At 53.3% G+C, this 7,494-nt stretch overlaps 1 long non-coding RNA gene across 1 annotated transcript; it reads right to left on the bottom strand.

Moving 5' to 3' along the window:
• Positions 1-2,007: 2,007 nt before the first annotated feature.
• Positions 2,008-4,346, bottom strand: LOC103560356 (uncharacterized). Its single transcript, XR_547168.2, has 4 exons — positions 4,217-4,346; positions 3,923-4,031; positions 2,910-3,085; positions 2,008-2,592 (listed from the first exon to the last, which is right to left on the bottom strand). It is a non-coding gene; the product is annotated as an uncharacterized lncRNA (long non-coding RNA).
• Positions 4,347-7,494: the final 3,148 nt, after the last annotated feature.

Below are 7,494 nucleotides of genomic sequence, written 5' to 3'. Positions count from 1 at the left end.
GATTTGTCTTACACATACTTGTCTGAATAGTTTTCAGATGTATACAGATGTTGTTGTAGTCAGTGGAATACAAATTCTAAAAGGCTACTAGGTTATTTTCTCTTGGACAATGGATGCTGAGAGAGCAAAAAGCAGATATTTTACTTAGCACTAAATAAGGGTCCTCATGCTTGAAACCAGAAAGATTACAAATTCTGGTCCCAAAACTAATTTAGAGTCATATATGATGCTGGATTTGGAGGCAGGTGGTGGCTGGGGAGGGAGCCAGGCCCCGGGTTGACCCAGCCTGCCACTCACCAGCTCTTGCCTTCCCTTACTGGGCTCATGGGCCAGGGGTATCCACTTCAGGACCAAGAGCTTGGAGGGCTCCTGTGTGGGAGCTCTACTCTGTAGGCTTTGCAAGTCCTCTCTGATTTTGTCTGCACAAGAAACTTAAGACCTAAGTGTTACCACCCAGGCCTGCTTTACAGATGAGGAAACTGAGGCACAGAATGGTCAAGTAACTTACCCTAGGCAGCAGAGCCAGCGTTCGAACCCGGGCAGCCTAGCTGCAGGAGGCTGGCTCCCATCCAGGGCCTAAAAGAAGAATCTGGGGACACATAGGCTGTGGCAGCAAGAGCAGGGAAAGTAAAAACAAACCCTGACACGGTGTGGGTCAGGCAGAGACCTGCATGGCCTGCCCGCCCACCGTGCAGACCCCATGGCCCACGCAGGGCTTGGAGCAGCTGGAGGACGGAACTTTGCAGCTCGCTGAGCACCTCAAGTGCCTCTTCCCTTTCTCTCTCCTTCAGGTCAGGGGGGGACGTGGTGTGAACTGCTTCTGCTATGAATGTTGGTGCAAAGGCCGACTGACACACACACCTTGACTTCCCTGGTGAAGCTGCCAGGTGACTTCCACCCTGTGGCTGCAAGGATGATCCCCTACTGCACCAGCGCTCCTTCAAACACAAACCAAGTCGGTGCAAAATGTCACATGAAAGATGCGTGCAGAAAGGACCTTTTGTTTAAGGGCAACCCCACCAAGGGGTGACCAGGCGGTGAGCCCAGAGTGGTGTCTGGCAGGTTCAGGCAGCGGCTATGGAGGGAGACTGAGGCAGAACAGGCCGCTGCAGGACTCAGGGGAGACGGCTGGCCTTGAGGTTTTGTGAGCATGTGGGGAGGGCCGCGGGAAGGAAGGGGCTGAGGGCATGTTGTGAGCCCAGGTGTGGCGGCAGGAAGGCCAGCGCACGTCTGTGAGGCAGTTTCATGGTCACTCGTGGTCTCTGCGTGCCAGGCTCTGGGAGCCACAGTGGGAGGCAGCCCCGGCCAGCAGGGAGCTCACACCCAGTTGGGGAGACAGGTTAGCCTACTGGTCCTGGACCTTGAGTGTACATCAGAATCCCTGAGGGCCTGTGAAAACACAGACTGCTGGCCCCACCCTCATCATTTCTGCTTCATTGGTCTGGGTGGGACCCAAGACTGTGCATTTCCCACACATTCCCAGGGGGCTGCTGCTGCTGCCGCTGGGCCCGCGAGCACACGTGGAGAACAGTGGGTTGTAAGATGCAGTGAACGTCCCGCTCGGCCATGTAGAAACCAGATCAGAGAAGGCATTGTGAGGGGGGAGAGCGTTTTCACGGACAGAGAGCAGAGGAGGAACTTGAGCGGAAACAGCAGAGAAGCAAATCGCAGAGGGAACCCGAGGGGCAGGGCCCCTTTGGCCCAGAGCTGGCGGGAGGTGACTGCAGAAGGCTGGTGGCCTGCCTGCCAGCAGCCAGCCTCAGCTGGGGAGAGGGCACCTTCTCCTGGAGCCACAGAGGCCTTCTCAGCTGGGAAAAGCGGGCTGAGATGCTAGATTGTTGGAGGAGGAGATCAAAACTGATGATGAAAACTCAGATGGCACTTTCCAGTTCGCAAAACGTTTCCCACATTAATGACCTCACTTCACCCACCCAGCAACTCTGAGTTCTGACTCAACATTTCTTACCACCCTTCTTCCCCACTTGTTACAGAAAAGGAAACTGAGGCTGAGACATGAAGTTACATGTTCTAGCAGATGGCAAAGGCAGGTAGAGCCCGGACTGGAATCCCAGCTCTCAGCTGTGGTTAATTCCATGATCCTACCGCCTCCTCAAAGCTCAGAGTCGAGCAAAGTCCTTCGCCCGTTCCCATTAAATAAACGTCTTTGTCATGTTTGCACAGTTAATAATGGCAGGAAGTCAATCTGGCCACGTAATGTGAGAAAGGCAATAGTCCACGTCAGGAAGTCCTGTTGCATAGAGGCCCTTGGGAATGTTAACTTTCCCACTCTGACCCCACCAGCATCCTGACCTTCTGCACAGTTGGCTTCCTGCGGCAAAACTGGGCCAGAAATGCTGGGCCCGTGGCCAGACTCTGACCTTCGCCTTCTGGTAACGAAGCATCTACTGCAGGGGAGGAGGCAAAAGTGGGGCCACCAGGAGGCTCCGCCTGCTCCTGGACCCGTCCTGCAGGTGGGCCGTGAGTGACCGGCTGGGGAAGGAGGGAAGCTGCCAGGTGCTCAGACACGCTCGCTGCACGGTGACAGACACCTGGCACAGGTGTCCCAAACTCTCTGGCTTTCCAGTTCCTGGCCTGTAAGCGAAGCAAAGTGAAGTGAGGTTTAAATACATGAACTGGCACATGGTTGGCTTCAGCCAACCTGCAAGGGGTCCTCTGCTCTCTCCTGTGGGGGCAGAGGGGGAGGGAGCAGCCTCGGTGTAGGTCAGATCCCCGAGGACTCAGGAACTGCAGAGGCAAATCCCTTGGCGACTCCTCTCGTGGAGGGCGCCTAAGCTGTGCCCACACGGTGGATGACGCCATCGACATGCTGGTTCTTCCCTGGCTTATTCTTCCGTTCAGTGATCTTAATTTACAGCAGGTATGACACATTCATTCTCGCACGCCATTACCTCACTTCTTCCAGCAAACGGCTCTGCAGCTTAGGTGGTAGCATTCTTTATTCAATTATCCATTCTCTCAACAAATAGTAACGGAGCATCCTCGAAGTGCCAGGCATGGGGAGGTGCTGGGAACACAGACACGGTCCTGCTCTTGAGGAATTCTCCATCTGTCAGGGAGGCTGACTCTGATAAACAAACCACACAATAAATTAGCTAATTACAATGATGGTAAGAGCTTCACGGGGGAAGTGCTAGGTGCTAAGAGAGCCTCTAAGGGAGATGTGGTCAAGTCTGGGTCCGTGAACATCATCTTGAGGAGGTGGTCTTTGAGCTGAGAGCCAGCAGGGGTTTCCCTCTCCAGTTTGGCATAGTCCCCACTTGGCCCATTTGCCCTACAACAGCAACTATGGGGCCCTCTGGTGCTGAGTTTGCAGCTTCTGCTTTATCCTCCTCCTGTAGCTGTCCTTTCTTTCATGATGCCAACCTGACCCCGAACTCTAGGTAGCGGCCGTGGTGTCTGTCCTTGGAGGCAGACGTCTCCCTCCCAGACTATAATCTCTACCTTCCGAAGGTTCAGCAGCTGGTTCCATGCTCCACCAGGTTTGGGTAGCTCTGCTGCAGAGATCTCAACCCCTTAGTGTCCTAATTCCCCAGCACACCCCGCCCTTCATTCACTGTCCTGTGGAAGCCAGTGGGATGACAAGACGCGGCTCCCAGCCTTCCAGAGCTCACAGTCATGAGGACGACAGCATCACGGAACCATCCTGTAACCTGAGGAAAGACTACAGAGTGCCAGGGGGGCCCATAAGAGATGCCTAGCCTGCCGGGGGTGGAGGAGGCTCCCTGGAGGAGGGGATGCCTGAGCTGCGTCTGAAAGAATGAGGACCAAACAGGGGCAACGTTCCAGCCAAGGAGAGCAATGAGTACAGAGGCTCAGATGGCACGGGAGGGGGTTGGCGGGGCAGGAGGGAAAGGCCTATTCTAGGAATGGCAGATAGAGAGTAGAATGTAAGGGCACTTACCCAGTTGGGAGCATTCAGGAAAGCTTCCTGGAAGCAGTGGCACATGAAGTGAGACAATCTGAAGGACCAATAGGAGCTGGTGGGGGGAGAGTGAAGGATGCTGTAGACACTGAGAAAGGGAACTGTGTTAGTTACCCATGCTGTACGAGAACTCACTCCAAAAGGTAGCTACTTAAAGCAGCAGTAACGATTTATCGTCTCTCATGGTTTCTGTGGCTCAGGAATTTGGGAGCAACTTGGCTGGTGGTTCTGGCTCCGGGTCTGAGGTGACATTCCTCTCTTGGCTGGGCTTACCTGGGGCTGGGGGACCTGCTGTCAAGGTGGCTCACTCACATGCCTGGCACACTGGCACTGGCTGTTGGCGAGTGGCCTTAGTTCCTTACCCGGTCTGCCTCTCCACAGGGCTGCTCAATCCTCACTGAGCGCAGCCAGAGCGAGGGATCCCAGAGGCCAGCGTGACAGCTGAAATGCCCTTTGTGACCTAGCCTCCTAAGGCACAGACTTCTGGGTTATTCTGTCTGTCACATAGGGCAGCCTTGTGGCAATGTGAGAGGGGACAGGGCCAGGACTGGGTGAGCAAGTGTGGTGCTCGCCTTGTGTGCAAAATGTAAGGGGGCACCAAAAAACTCAGTATTGCAGGAATTTTTTGAAAAATCAAAATTAGTAGAAAACATCCACCATGAACAAAATAGCCACATTTTAAATAAAGACAGGACCCAACAGGGTAGGGATCAGGGGAAGGCGAGAGAGGGGTGTTGGGCACCCACAGGGCTGGATCCTGCACCAGGGCGCGAGGTCCTGGAGGCCAAGACGGTTGCGGCCATACTGGAGACTGGCTACCATGGGGCCTGGCCCACGAACAACAGACGGCTCCCCAGGCTCCACATCCAGGAGCTTGGGGGTCTCAGACGCAGACCAGACCCGAGGGCGAGGAAGAGAGTGGTGGAGAGACCTGTTTCTCCACTGAGAGTCACTGAAGTGGAGAGAAAAGATCCACACACAACTCAGATAAATGGCCACCTCGTTTCTGGGGAGCTGGGGGTGGGGGCTGTGTTAGTTCCCCAAGGCGACCGTAACAAATGACCACAGACTGGGGGCTTCGGACAGCAGAAATGTCCTCCCTGATGGCTCTGGAAGCCAGAAGTCTGAAACCAAGGTGTCAGAGGTTGGTTCCTTCTGGGCGCTGTGACGGGGAGTCTGCTCCGTGCCCCTCTCCTGGCTTCTGGTGGTGGCTGACAGTCCCTGGAGATCCTGGTCTTGTGGCCACATCACTCCCATCTCTGCCTTCATCATCACGTGGTGTCCTCCACCGGCCTGTGTCCAGATTTCTCTGTCCTTATGAGGACGCCAGTCATTGGATTAGGACCCACCCTAATCCAGCAGAACCTCATCTTAATTTGACTTATTCAAAGACCTTATTTCCAAATAAAGTCACTTTCACAGGTTAGGACTGGGGGTTAGGACTTAACTAGATCTTTGAGGGGCACCACTGCACCCACAACAGGAGTATAGGATTATTCTAATGGTAGGTTTGCTACATCATTAGAATTGGAAGGAAGACAAATATTTTAAAATTCACATTTCATGCATCTGCTTTTTAAAGCACTAACAGGAAGCATAAATGCTTTTGAATAAAAGTGAAAAAACAATAAAATATCTACTTCCATTCTGTGCTATGATCTGACGGGGGAGAGTAACAGAGAGTGCATGAATGATGGGGGAAGGGGATGCAGGCCCCACGGAGGCTGAGGCACAGCGAGCAAGAGAGGGAGGACCGCGGCCGAGGCTCTGGGAGACAGGGTCCCTTCTGAGGGCCTTCCAGGGGCCTGCCGCCAGAGACTTCCAAATCCCCACTGCAATTTCACAACAAATGGCATAAATGGGGAACTCCTGTTTTGCTGCTCTATTCTCCAGCTGGATGACCTAGTAAAGATGGGATTTGGCCTGAAGGTTGGGGAGTCTCCACTCCTGCTCCAGATATCATTGTTCAGAATTTATCAAGCATATTTATCAAGCAAGTGTCAACACTGGGCACATTGGAAGGGATTGGAATGAGTTTCAAGTTCAGGGATGGCAAACAGCTTTTTGCTCACATGCCTCCACTGGAAGCTGTCCAGGGCACTGTGGGAAGAGGTCTCCAGGCTCGGAGAACCACAATTGATTAGTTATGTCTCCCTCGGGTGTGGGAACGACAAGTCATACCTTTGCATATTTGCTATTCTAGATAGAGCACAAACATTGTACTTTGAGGGTGGAAAAACAGACCAAGTAAGAGAAAATAACATGTATGATGTCTCATTGCTAGTTCAGACTAGAAGCCAGATATGCTGCCATTCCCCATGCCCCCCAAAACTGGATTCTCTCTCCTTGTTCTTCACATCAGTGAGTGGCAACTGCGTCCATCCAGTTGTCTGGGACTCATCCTCAGGACCCCCTCTCCCATACCCTGCCCGCTCGGTGGCCACTCCTCTTCATTTCCCCCTTAACTTTCTCTCGAGCCCTCCACTTTTCTCCATTTCTCCCTTATCCTCCTAATCCAAGGTTCTCAGCAGGGGACGATTTTGCTCCCCAGAAGACATTGGCAATGTCTGGAGACATTTTTGGCTGTCACAACTTGGGTGGGGAGTGCTACGGGCAGTTAGCGGGTAGAGGCCAGGCTGCTGCTAAAGATCCTGCAGTGCACAGGGCAGCCCTCATGATGGAGGGCCCCACGTCCAGCCCAGAATGTCTGCAGAGCTGAGGCTGAGGACTCCTGCCCTGGTCCAGCCACCGTCGCCTCCTGCCCAGACAGGCTCAAGTGCCCATTGACCAGGCTTCTTGCCTCCATCTTGCCCCTGAGGTCCATTCTCTGCTCAGAAGCCAAAGCAATCTTAAAATATAAATCCTAATACTACACTGCCAGACAGATGGCTCCTCGCCACGGCCCAGTGACCCTGTGTGACGTGGCCCTGCCTCTCCAGCCACCCCTCCTTCTTTCCTCCTGCTCCACTTCTGTGCTCAGGTCTCACTGATGCTTCCTGCCTTAGGGTCTTTGCAGAGGCTGCTCCCTGTGTCGGAAACACCAACCCTCAACCCCAACTGCTTAGCCTTATTAACTCCTTCTCATCCTGCCCATCTTATCGCTTCCCCAGGGAAGCCCTTCCTCGCCTCTGGCCCTCTTCCCAGCGCTGACCATAGTCTGTAACTGCTTATTCATCCGTGAGAGTGCCTCCTGACCGTCCTCCTCCCCCAGGGCGTCAGAAGTCCCCCATAGGCAGGACAGCACCTGTTTGGACGACTCCCACGTTTTCAGGACCCACTATTGTATCTGCATCCTCCTTAGCTCTCAATAAATGTTTGTTAAATGAAGGAATGAAGGAATGAATGAATGAATGAACAACCTCAGGACTCTGGACTCTTTGGCTCTGTATTCACCCTCTTACAACCAGGGGCTCTCCCTCTTTCTCCTCTTTTCTATTTCTCTGCCCTTCAAACTTTGCCTTCTCTCCTCTCTTTCTCCATTAACTGTCATCTTATACAGCCAAGGACTATGTGTAAGTATTTATTGTGCTGATTAAATGTCGTTCTTTGTG

Source organism: Equus przewalskii, chromosome 17 (genome assembly GCF_037783145.1).
Source record: "Equus przewalskii isolate Varuska chromosome 17, EquPr2, whole genome shotgun sequence".
NCBI lineage: Eukaryota > Metazoa > Chordata > Mammalia > Perissodactyla > Equidae > Equus > Equus przewalskii.
This window is presented reverse-complemented; position numbering and strand designations above follow the sequence as displayed.